Source organism: Lacerta agilis, chromosome 5 (assembly GCF_009819535.1).
Source record: "Lacerta agilis isolate rLacAgi1 chromosome 5, rLacAgi1.pri, whole genome shotgun sequence".
Classification (NCBI taxonomy): Eukaryota; Metazoa; Chordata; class Lepidosauria; order Squamata; family Lacertidae; genus Lacerta; species Lacerta agilis.
The window spans coordinates 53,572,209-53,584,971 of NC_046316.1; the positions used below are offsets into that span (position 1 = coordinate 53,572,209).

The 12,763-nt window shown below is 43.9% G+C and overlaps 1 protein-coding gene across 2 annotated transcripts in view; it reads left to right on the forward strand.

Moving 5' to 3' along the window:
* Nucleotides 1-11,152: 11,152 nt before the first annotated feature.
* The window catches only part of KAZALD1 (Kazal type serine peptidase inhibitor domain 1), a 30,228-nt gene continuing 28,617 nt past the window's right edge, over nucleotides 11,153-12,763 (forward strand). For both annotated transcript variants that reach the window (XM_033149815.1, XM_033149818.1), the window contains exon 1: nucleotides 11,153-11,343. The gene's annotated coding sequence lies outside the window, so the exon portion shown is untranslated. The remainder of the gene's footprint in view (nucleotides 11,344-12,763) is intronic.

Genomic DNA, 12,763 nt, shown 5'->3' on the forward strand with positions numbered 1-12,763 from the left:
GTGAAAGATTCCAGTTTGGCAAGCTCGAATTGGTTTGGCAAGGGCCAAAGATATTGTCCGTGGATGAGAGATGAACCAGTGGGGGCAAAGAACGAGCAGGGAGCAAAATGCCTGGGGATTTAAACTGCTTTATGTTTGCTCAATGTGAAATGACTGGCATGCATATTAAATGTTTGTGAAGTTACATGATGCACCTTCTCCCCCACCCACAAACATTTTAATGTCATTCCACCTCCACTAAACCCTATTTCATTGTACTTTGCAAAACTGTGTTACCGGAAAAAAGTTAAAACCCACGTGTCCAAGGTAGAACACATTTCCTGCTCTGACAGCATGAAGAATTGCTATGAGTGAGTTGTCTGTTAATGTCCACTTTTAGGTTCACAATAGTAGAGAAGAGGGGCAGTCAAATGAATATCCTGCAGAATGGAGTTCCAAAGTTCCTGGGCTCCTCTAGAAGAGGCCCTTTAAAGATGTCAGTTTTCAAGGAGTGCTTATTGACTGGTCTCCAATCTTGGAGAAAGTGTTCCCTGAGATAATCAGGGCCTAGACTATTTAGTCAAACTGTTGCTCAGAAAACCCAGCACCTTCAACTGAGCCCAGAAACAAGCTGGCAAAGGGCTTCACATTTCTGTTGGTATTAGAATCCACACCATACAATGATAGCACTTTCAGAGATATTGGACATTCATGTACTATTCGTTATATTTCTTGATTATGAGAATAATTTATATCCCATCTTTCAAGGTACAAGTCCCCTCCAGGTGGCTTACAGACACCCTTAAAGCAACAACTATAAAATAATATTAAAACACCAAAGCAAATAGGGTGAAACATATTAAAACCAGCAGTCATCTTCGTGAAAAGATTTGGAAAGCAGGTAAATCTTCAAAGCCCACTTAAAAGCAGCAAGACTATAAGTACAGTGATGGAGGCCTACAGCTGAGAGACAGTATGGTGTAGTGGTTAGAGTGTTGTATTAAGACCAGGGAGACCCATCAATCTGATCTTACTTACTAGTGAGCTAGAGAACGCACTCCAAATCAGGACTGAGGCACGGTCAGAATTCAAGCTGGTGGGATCAAGTCATTCTCAGCCACACATTTCATCTACAGAGCAGGCTGGCTTCATCTGCAGTTTCTCAAGATCTTGAGACCTTGCATCTTGCTGCTGCCGCAGCTCATTTCTTCCTCATTTCAATACCAGTTCAACACACCTGATTGTCAGCTTCTTGGAGCAAAGGATGGAGGGAAGGGGAAGAAGAGGGAGCCAGGACTCTGCCATTCCAACATTTCAGAGCAATTACAGAGAGACCCCTGGGCAAGGGATGGGAGGGGCAGGGATCGATTAATCTCTGGGATATTTAATGAGGAGCCCCCAACCGCAGACTTTAACCTTGCAGATAATGGGGTTAGCGCTGGTAATTCCTATCGACAGAGTAGGTTCCCCCATCCTTAATGAGCTAATCAATACTTGTTCTCAGCTTAATTTCCATCTAATTGCTCTTTAACGACGCCTGATAATGGCCAGTCTCCTGTGAGTGCATGGGGTGGGGGGAGATGTTTTAGGTAGGGTTGTCATCATGGAGGGACGGCAAATTCTCCTGTCCCTTCTCCTCAGTTATGCTCCTAAGAGGGAGACATTGTCACTTCCCAAAAGGATCTGGGACTAAGAGTTGCCATGCTTTCTTTCTTGCCCTTCATCTCCTCCTGTGTCTGAATGCCTGCTTGCTCTATTTAGGATCTATACCATCTCGAGAAGACCGATGTGGACTTTCATCCATGGCCAAAAATGAGTTTATTTTATAGTTTCCCTGGGCTTTTTGGCCATGTATCCCTTGGCAAATGGTCAGATCTAATGTCCTACCCTACCTCAGCAACTGAATCTCTTCTAGGCAAGCTACGATCTTGCTTCCCACATTGGTCTCACATTCACTAGCTGCTGCTGAAATTTCCCAAGGGCCTCTTGAGATGGGTTCCTTAAAGGATGCTCTAATCTTTACAATACTCCTGCAAGTGATGTCGCCATGACAATAGCATGATGGCTCACTCGCATACATTGCACACTTGCATGTGTGTGTGTTTAACTGCACTTAGGTCTCTGGCGAAGGGACGTAGAGCATGTGCTGAGCATGCAGAAGGTCCCAGGCTCAATCCCTGGCATTTCCAGGTTGGGGTTGGAGAGCATCCCTGTCTGAAACCCTGGAGAGCCACTGCTAGTCAGTGTAGACAGTATGGAGCTAGGTGGACCAATGATCCGATTCAGGATAAGGCAGCTTCCTATGCTCCTATGCTTCTCTTGACGAATCCTAGAGCAGTTAAAATGGGTTTCCATTCAGTGTCCCAGGCAGGCACTGACCAGAATACAACCTGCTTAGTTGTCACAATATGAATGCAACAAGCACCCTCAGGCACAATGCCCCTTCTTTGCTCTGTGTGCCTGTATGTCACTGTGTGTTGTGTGGGTCAAGGAGGGGAACACTAACCTTGCAACATTTAAAAATCACCTATTTCTAGGCAGCATTCTGGCACAGGAGCTGTTCAGCAGGGAGAGTGCACAGTCTCTGCACTAAAGCATCCAGAAAATGACCCGCTTGAATAATGAAAGCAATATTCCTGGAGGACAGGGGAGAGGGTGGGAAAGGTTTCATAGAGTCATAGAATCTTAGAGTTGGAAAGGATCCTGAGGGTCATCTAGTCCAACCCCCTGCAAGGCAGAAATATCAAACCTGTAAGCTTAGTGTTATCATGCTCTAACCAACTGAGCTATCCAGGCTTGTGCGCCATCAAAAATTGTATTTGATTGGTGCCCATGGATGTAGCCAGGATTTTTGTTTGGGGGGGCAGGACTTTTGTGGGGGGGCAGAACCAACATGATTGGTCAGTTAGTTAAGTACCGGTATTTCTATTGCTTTACCTAATCTAGGGGAGGGCAGCTGCCCACCTTGTCTACACCCATGTTGGTGCCTGCAACATGTTCAGAACAATGGTCCATAATATGATGAGAACAAATACGCAAATATGTTGTTGCAATTCTGACTTGCTTTCCCAATTGCTACAGTTTTCTCTAGTCGCACAACACACATGTAATCATCTAGGGCAGTGTTTTTCAACCACTGTTCCGCGGCACACTAGTGTGCCGCGAGATGTTGCCTGGTGTGCCGTAGGAAAAATTGTGTTTATTTGATTCCTATTCAAGAGAATTACTTTATATATAGTCAATATAGGCACAGAGTTAAATTTTTTACCATTTTCTAATGGTGGTGTGCCTCGTGATTTTTTTCATAAAACAAGTGTGCCCTTGCCCAAAAAAGGTTGAAAAACACTGATCTAGGGATTCTTATTCCTACAAACAAGATTCTATTTGTTTCCTTCAGAGGACTTCTATGCAGACATACAACCACCCTTTCAAGTTTCTTTTCTAAAGGATTTAAGTTTTGCAAAGTTTTGAAAGTGTTTCAGACATTGGGGTGATGGTGGAAGAGCATGCTGCTCACCATAGGCACTGTCAAATTGCTTATAAATCAGAGAAGCATTTTTCCTGGAAAGGTCCAGAGGAGATTTCTGTGCTGCTTCTTTGGCTCTCTGTACCTCCAAGAAAGCTCTTCAGTCCCAGCCTGATAAATTTGATTCAGTTCACACTTAAAGGTGATTCTACCACAGAGGCACCAAGTTGCCCCCAAGATCAAGGTGCACGTTTTGTGTGCGTGACATCACATGAGCAATGTGGGTTGCATGTGTGTGACGTCACGCAACATTGAGGGGGCCCGGCTCATTCCAACAAATATTGAGTGGCCACCCTGCTCTGCCAAATCCACGCCTTCTGAAATATGTGCAGCAAAACACAGCTGCCCTTTGGAATTCACACTTATTTGAAATTTGTGATGCAGTTCTCCAATCAAACGGTATTTGCAAAAATGCCACATGTTAGGGGAAATTGTGCATAAAAGTGAGTATATTAATGAAAATTACATACACACATGCATTATACTAGGGAAAATTGTTTTCCAAAATCAAAGCAGCATACAAAAATGTGTTTATCAGCAGAAATTCACAGTAAAATGCTGGTGAATTTTCATGAGGATTTAAAAAACAAACAAACAAAATTCTCAAATTGTTGCAAAAAATGTGTAGAACTGAAATTCACAGGTCTTTCTAAGCTTACTGCACACAGCTTCATCTTGCGAACTCCATTCTCTCATTCTTTTCTTTCTCTTCTTTGGAGAATCCATATTATTTAGTTTTTAAAAGACTTTCCAAAGAGGAGCCAGTCCCCAGTAGAGACTGTAGCATGGCCAGCTAACACTTGTCCTCTAGATGGCAGCAGAAGGTCCTATATTTTACATTGCATAGAATTCAAGGTAAATAACTGCCCTGTTAACTCTTGCTAAACTGACAGGTGAAGACTATGGTTTCAGGAAGAGAAATCAACATACTTAAAACAAGTATCAGATCCCCAGAGAGAAAACAGAGGCCAGAACTGGGCCCAGCATGCTTTAGACACAGATGCTGAGCTTGCAAAGGATAGAAGAAATCTCAAGTCTAGGTGGATTTTAACTTTCTGTCCCAGAAACTGGTTTTGTTGCCTCTCTTTAAATTGTGGGAGAAGTGACTCATTAAGTAGTGAGTGATTTATTCTGGGTGCAAGTCTTTACTTGAATTGTAGTTAATATTTCCTGCTTGGCAGGGGGTTGGACTGGATGGCCCTTGTGGTCTATTCCAACTCTATGATTCTATGATTATACTATGTAAAAGGTGGTTTAAAGTCTTTCCTTTTTGCACTTCAAATATTGGATCTGCTAAATGCTACTGAGGACATCTGAGGTGCCTCTGGCATCCATGCTCAGGTGTCCCAGGAAAATTACATTTCCCAAAATCCTTGGTGTCTAAGTCACTGTTTTAGCACTAGAGCACTAGGGAGGGAGGCCCACCAACTTGGATCACAATTGGAGACAAAGTGTTCAGACAAAACGGTGCTTGCTTCATAATGCAGAGGAAGTATTCTTATCTGGCCAAGTTTGTATCCCAAGGCAGGTGGGTATGAACTTCAGCAGCAGCAGTAGCAAAAGACTGTCTGGGTAATGCGGTGGGTGGTGTCTTGGCAGCTCTTGTAAATATAGATTGGCCTTCTAGCCAAGAAGCAGACATTACCAATATGTTTATTCATCTTAAGTTTCATGGTAAGGATATCAGAGGGGCAATTCTTCCACAAAAGACAAGTTCAGTTCAAAAATGCTTGCAAACTTTTTCTTAAAGGAAGTAATTGACATAAATCTAGTCCTCTTCTGAACATAAGTCTACTGTGACAATTGCTCTTGTTTCTCACACTTTGCAACCTTTATGCATATATCTTAATGTGTGATGTGCAATCATCTGCACATTAATATAGACCTTTTAGCATGTTTGTGTTGGGAGCAATAATATTCTGTATTATTGTGATATTTCTATTCTTGTGGTATTTTAAAACTGTTGTATGCCAGCTGTCTCCTATAATATATAATAAAACCCCACATATTAGTAAAACTCATGAAAGCAATCCTGATCCCGAAGTCACCAGATTTCCATACCTGAAAGAGACTTGCTATTCTGCAGTGTACCTTGAAAATAATGACGGTGCCAATTTTGAAAATACACCATTATCTGGATTGCTATGAATGATGTGACGATACCAGGTGACCAGCTGGTAAGTACCAGCCTTTTATTGGGTAAGTTTTATATCTATTTAGGTCATTTCTTACCATTGGTTCTTACAAACGTTTTTGTGTGGTTGCTGCTCTCCATCCAATGTAAGCCCCTCTCTTTTCCTTACGTGAGCTTGTGTGGAGTGAGCAGTTGTACTTTCAAGCAGATTTCCAGCATGTTTGGTCCCCCAGAGTGGATGCAGGGCAAGTGAAACAGCCAAGCTACAATTATTGGAGAAAGTGAACTATCAGAATACAGTGGTACATTGGTTCTCAAACTTAATCTGTTCTGGAAATCCATTCCAAAACCAAAGTGTTCCAAAACCAAGGCACGCTTTCCCATAAAAAGTAATGCAAAATAGTTTAATCCGCTCCAGACTTTTAAAAACAAACCCTAAAACAGCAATTTAACATGAATTTTACTATTTAACAAGACCATTGATCCATAAAATGAAAGCAATAATCAATGTACCGTACTATAAAATAAATAAGACAGTATTGTAGATGATGAAAATTGAAATTAATTTTTTTTCTTACCTGCACTGATGATAGACATTGTTTGCATGGTGGGCTTTTATCCATTTCTGCAGCCACACAATCAATCAATCAGTAGCTGAACTGGGTTCCACACAGTCACAAAAACAAATTAACTTAAAAAGCCTCAAAAACGCAAAATAAATAGCAAAAGCAAAAGTGCCAAACTTAGTCCATTCCGGAAGTCCGTTTGACTTCCAAAACATTCAAAAACCAAGGCACAGCTTCTGATTGGTGCAGGCACCCTGGAAACAATAGCCAACAGCCTCATTGTACATTCAGCTTCCGAAAAACATTCAAAAACCGGAACACTTACTTCCGGGTTTTCAGTGTTTGGGAACCAAGGTATTTGAGTACCAAGGCGTTTGAGAACCAAGGTACCACTGTACATACACCAATGTTGCTAGTTGGAGGGATGACAGTCAGAGAACAGGCGACCTTGTAGATACCAAACTGATTCTGAACTTAGCCAGAGAGAGTTTGCCTATTACTGCTTGGAAATATACATGCACATGGAGTCATGAAACCAGGGGCAGCTGAACGATGGAGGCGGACTAGGCGCTTGCCATAAGCAACATGCTAGCCTTTGCTCTTGTGCTGCTTCCAGTCCCCTATAAATACTGAGAATGTACTCCAGGTTTTTTTTGTGTGTGTGATGGGGGCAAAAAACCTTGAGCTGTCCTGTGTGAACCACAACAATTTTGTAGTCTCACTTCATGAAGAATACAAACGTTGGTCCTCTACTGTGACTAAGCAGTTGTGCATGTACAAAAAATGGGTGCACAGAAAAATCACACCTCCAGTTTTTCCACATTCTTAAACACTGCAGATCGTATGCCGCAGTGCAACTTTTATTGCTGTGTGTGTGTGTGTGTGTGTGTGTGTGTGTGAATGAGAGAGAGAGAGAGAGAGAGAGAGAGAGAGAGAGAGAGAGAGAGAGAGAGAGATGAATCAAGTGAATTTCATTAGAAACTCACACATACCAGAGGAAATCTACTCCCTGGCTTCAGTGATCAAGAACAGAAATACATTTCACGGGGAGGTATGTGTGCCCCATTCAGTATTATGGGAAATAGTTCCCTTTAAACAGAGATTACCTTGCTTGAGCTGCACCCTTGAGGCCAGGGCACAGGTTGCACACGAGCCCAGCTACATAGCCTGCCCTAGCTCAAGATGGTAAGACTCCTTTTTTGTTTAGACTGTTTCTGGCTCAGAACAGTGAACATTACAGAGGCATAATTAACAACAGGAATGGCAAGGAGCTTCCCCCACCCTTTTGTCTCTGCTGAGCTACAGAATGGGCTTTCCATCCCTTTTCATGTTTGGAAACCAGATGTTTGATTATCGGAGACCCTGCAGCAGTCATCCCTGGGAGCCAAGCACACTGGGCTGCCAGATGTTGGGAATGGGGCCAGTTTTGATGTCTTCCTGTTCTGTCCAATTTTGTTGGGTGCGTCACTTGTCTGGTTAAGTAATGAGATGTTTAGGTTTGATGGCAGAGAAATAAATGGCAAGCGCAGTTGCGTGATGGTAATTGACTGATCAGCGAGGCTACTTGTGAATAGGGCTGCTGCCTAGGTTTAAAAAGCCCAAAGTGTGTGCTGCTTGAAAGTTTTCTCTGCCTGGCTACATTTGGTGGGTAGGGGTGGGGGTGGGATCAGCCTCAGAATTAGACAATGGACAATCAAATTTGGGCTCCTTTAAATGAATAATGCAATTGAAAATAAAATTTGCAAAAAGAAAAAGGAAGTGAGCAGCAAGACTATTTGTGGACACTGAGTAAGGACACAGTCACACCATCTATTGAAAACACTATGATACCACTTCAAATTGGGCTTCCCCCAAAGAATTCTGGGAGATATAGTTTGCTAAGTATGGCAAGAGTTGCTAGGAGACCCCTATTCCCCTATCATTTCTAGAGTTTCCTGTGAAGAGGGAATGATTGTTAAGCCACTCTGGGAATCGTAGCTCTGTGAGGGGAATAGGGGTCTCCTAACAAGTCTGAGCACCTTTAACAAACCACAGCTCCCATAATTCTTTGGGGGAAGCCATGACTGTTTAAAGTGGTATCATATGTGTGGTGTGAATGTAGATAGGGTGAGAGAACCAAAAGGATGGCAATATGTTGAATGCTGAGGGGAAAATAGGAGGAGGCATGGATTCCTAGAAGGCACAGTTACTGTTTGTTAGTATTGTTTTCTCCTCCTGGAAGAGTGCAGCAAATAATGTCAACTGTCCAGAAATACTTCTCTTGTGTTCACTGAGCTCAGGTCAATATTCTGGCCTAGCAAAACAGAGGAAGTGTGGAAGTCCTTGGGACCTTGAAGGAAGTTCTGGATCAGCAGGGATGCAGATGGCTTTCCAAGAAGTTCAGGTGCTCTGGCTTTGTGCAAATGGGAGACCTCACAAGATCCCTTCTATTGCTCTTGGCTTCAGCTTCCCACCAACTGCTGAGTTGGCTGGAAAAGCACAAACCGCAACGCAACCACATATCTCGGGAGAGAATTTGGGCTCAAGATTCTACTTGTAACTATTTTATCAGTCTTGAGGAACTGCTATTATACACAGGGGGACCCCACTCGAGACTGCTGGTCTCCTTAGCCTTTAAGGAACCCCCTACACCCAATTTCAGATATTTAGGAGGCAGGGGGACAAAAGACAGGATTGAAGTGCAGTTACCTGGCTGCTTTAAAATCCACCTCATTTTTCCTGCCACCCAATAGTGTTGTGCTTTGACTGGTTATTGAGCATTTTAAAATTAGATCCACTTAAATGGATTAATGTATGACTGGCACATCTTTGAGAGAAAGCAAACTTAGTCTAGGTTAGACAAATCTAAGGAATCTATATTGCAAGATACCCTGCAAGTTGGTCGCAATGGTCAGTGATCTCTGGTGGGCTAGGGAGAGAGGTGAAAGCTGTTTCCTGCTTCTGCCGGATCTCTCTTTGATTTCTGATACCATTGCCATGGTATCCTTCTGGACCATCTAGGGGAATTGGGATCTGGGGGCACTGTTATGCAGTATTTCCACTCCTTGCTCCTGGGCCATTTCCAGAAAGTGGTGTTGGGGGGGATGAATGTTTGGACCCCTCGGCTCTCACTTGTGGGGTGCGTCAGGGCTCTGCCCTCTCCCTCATGCTCTTTAACATCTATATGAAGCTGCTGGGAGAGATCCTGAGGGGGCTCAGCTGGGTATTCACCAGTATGTGGATGATACCCAACTCTAATACCAGACTCTCACATAATACCAATGCAGCTGAATGTTGGAAGATTAAAGGTAAAGGGAACCCTGACCGTTAGGTCCAGTCACAGACAACTCTGGGGTTGTGGTTCTCATCTCGCTTTACTGGCCGAGGGAGCCAGCGTACAGCTTCCGGGTCATGTGGCCAGCATGACTAAGCTGCTTCTGGTGAACCAGAGCAGCGCACGGAAACACTGTTTACCTTCCCGCCAGAGCGGTACCTATTTATCTACTTGCACTTTGATGTGCTTTTGAACTGCTAGGTGGGCAGGAGCTGGGACTGAACAATGGGAGCTCACCCTGTCACGGGGATTCGAACCACCGACCTTCTGATCGGCAAGCCCTAGGCTCTGTGGTGTAACCCACAGAGCCACCTCTACCCAGCTCTATCTGTCCTTTAAATCGGAACCGGTGAAGGTGGTGAATTTCCTGTGTGACTGTCTGGAGGTGGTTGGAGGATAGTTGGCGGTTCATGGATTGAGGTTGACTCTCGACAAGACAGGAGCACTGAGGGACATGGGGTGGGTGGGTGTGGAGGACTCCCTGGTCCTGAATGGGGTAACTGTGCCCTTGAAGAACCAGGTGCACAGCCTGGGAGTAATTTTAGACTCACAGCTGTCCATGGAGGCATAGGTCAATTCTGTGTCCAGGGCAGCTGTCTACCAGCTCCATCTGGTACGCAGGCTGAGACCCTACCTGCCCACAGACTGTCTCTCCAGAGTGGTACATGTCCTGGTTATCTCCTGCTTATCTCCTGCTTGAAACACCAGCTAATCCAGAGTGTGGCAGGTAGACTGGTGACTGGGAGTGGCCACAGGGACCATATACCACTGGTCCTAAAGGATCTATACTGGCTACTGGTACTTTTCCAAGCACAATTTAAATGTTGGTGCTGACCTTTAAAGCCCTAAACGGCATTGGCCCTGTATACCTGAAGGAGTGTCTCCACCCTACCCTCCATTGTTCAGCCCAGACACTGAGGTCCAGCTCCAAGGGCCTTCTGGCGGTTCCCTCACCATGAGAAGTGAAGTTACATGGAACCAAGCAGATGGTCTTCTCTCCAGTGGTGACCTCCCTGTGCCACATCCTCTCCCATCAGATGTCAAGGAGATAAAGAACTACACAACTTTTAGAAGGCATTTGAAGGCAGCCCTGTATCGAAAAGTTTTTAATGTTCGGTGTTTTTAATATGTTTTTAAATGTGTCGGGACTGGAGTCGCTCAGAGTGACTTGGGCAGCCCAGCCAGATGGGTGGGGTATAAATAATAAAAATTATTGTTATTGGTTTTTTAAAAAAATAAACTTTATTTCACTTTAGCAATTACACAATTACGCAAATATGCAAAATATACAATAAGATATAATAATAATTTAAAAAAACACTGATAATTAAATCTACTTTATTGTTATTGTTATTGTTGTTATTCTGCAGATCTGCCAGGCACCACATTGGCTAGCCCCTGTGTACCACAATTACAGCCCTTCTAAATGCACAAATTTCCATGGACCACTGCATTGTCCAGTGCTTTTGCTTGCTCTGGAGATTCTGTTTTGCCTTCAGGAATTTCCCTGGCTCTGTTTTTTTAAAAACAAAACAAAACAAAATAACTCCCTTGCAGGGCAGGAATAGGCCTATTTACTTTTCCCATTTTCTTTGGAGTGGATAGAAATGGGAGGGCTGGGGTGAGGGGAAGGGGTCTCATGGTTGCTCCTGTAACTGGCCCCTTCCCTCCCAGCTATAATGCTTTTAGCAGCAGTCATGGCGGGACTGCGGATCAAAATGCCATAGCTGTGGTCTCACCAGCAGCTGCCTGGACTCCTGAATCAGCATTTCTGCAACACTGCATTAACAAGACTAGCACATCTCAAGTGTGCACAGATCTCACGGTAAGAATCTGAATAAGCACAGGAGATTTGAACAATGTCTCCGTAAGTGACCATGAAAAAAAATGTGTGTTAAATGTGAGGAGCTGTGTGGTGCCTGTGTGAACTTTCTATGGACATACTTTAATTGAAGTGGATTAATGCTAGAGGTAGGTATCAATTTAAATCCAGTCTGTTTAATATGTGTGTATCTGTGAAGGCTCATAGTAGTAATTCCCAGAGCATGCTAGGAAACTTTGAGTGTGTTTCAGGCTTGAATCCCAACTGTGCACACTTACCTGGGAGTAAACCCCACTGAACACAGTGGGTCTCAGTTCTAAGTCAACATACATAGGACTGTACTGTCAATAAATAAAATTAAGGATGTGGATCAGCCTAATGAACCCACCACCCACACAGAAAGCTGCCTGCTGTTTCTCTGCAAGATTATCAGCTCTGACCTTTCTTACTTCTAGTTACCCACTTTTATTACAGGGTCATTGTCTCCACATGCACCTACTGATGTACTCAAAGGGCGCATGCATTTTGGGGTCTTGAGCTCAGAGGAACCACGCACCACTGGGCAAGATGCACTTATCTAAGACTTAACAAGGGGAACAAGCAACCAAGAGACTAGAGCTTAGAATAAAATAATTTACAAACCTCACACAAATTAAAGCAATTAAAACAGTTAAAACAAGTAAAAACAGTTAAAACAATTGTAGCAGCAGCTCTACCTCTGTTTTGTAGCTGGTGCTGCAGCCAGAAGATATGGATTGACTGCAGAGACAGAGGTCACAAGACTACTGCTAATTGTGGCTAATTGGTTTACAAATTGGAGATGCACATTCAAATCACATTACCCCGCCCCGCAAAGAATTCTTGGCATTATAGTTTGTTAAGGGTTGCTGGGAATTGTAACTCTCTGAGGAGTAAACCACAGTGCCCAGAATTCTTTGAGGGGAAGAATCTGCTTTGGATGTGCTTTAAGGGTATAGCGTGTACAGGCAGCAACCATTGTGCGTCCAGCTGATGTGTGATTGCCAACATGCGGGTCCTTTTGGACCCAGAAGAAGGCAGAATGGGGTGGGGTGCGATTATACCTGCTCCACCGATGCTCGCAGGGACCAGGAACTGAACCCCCACTCGAAATAATCACTGCCTGTACTCTGACTGAAACAAGCAAGACAGAATGCAGGTGTAACTTTTCCTGGGAAAGAAGGCTTTTTCTATGGGGGATCCTTGCAGATCATCTCAAGGGCCAAGTCACCAGTGTTGTTTTGGTGTTTTGCGATGGGCTGCTGAGGGAAACACATGAATTCATACTCTCTAACCTCTGCCCCCACGTTCGGTGTGGCAAGAGCAAATCAAAGCACTCTCCAATCCAACAGGGGCAAGCAGAGGCGCATGGACTGAATGGAAATAGCCACTGAGTGTTATGGCA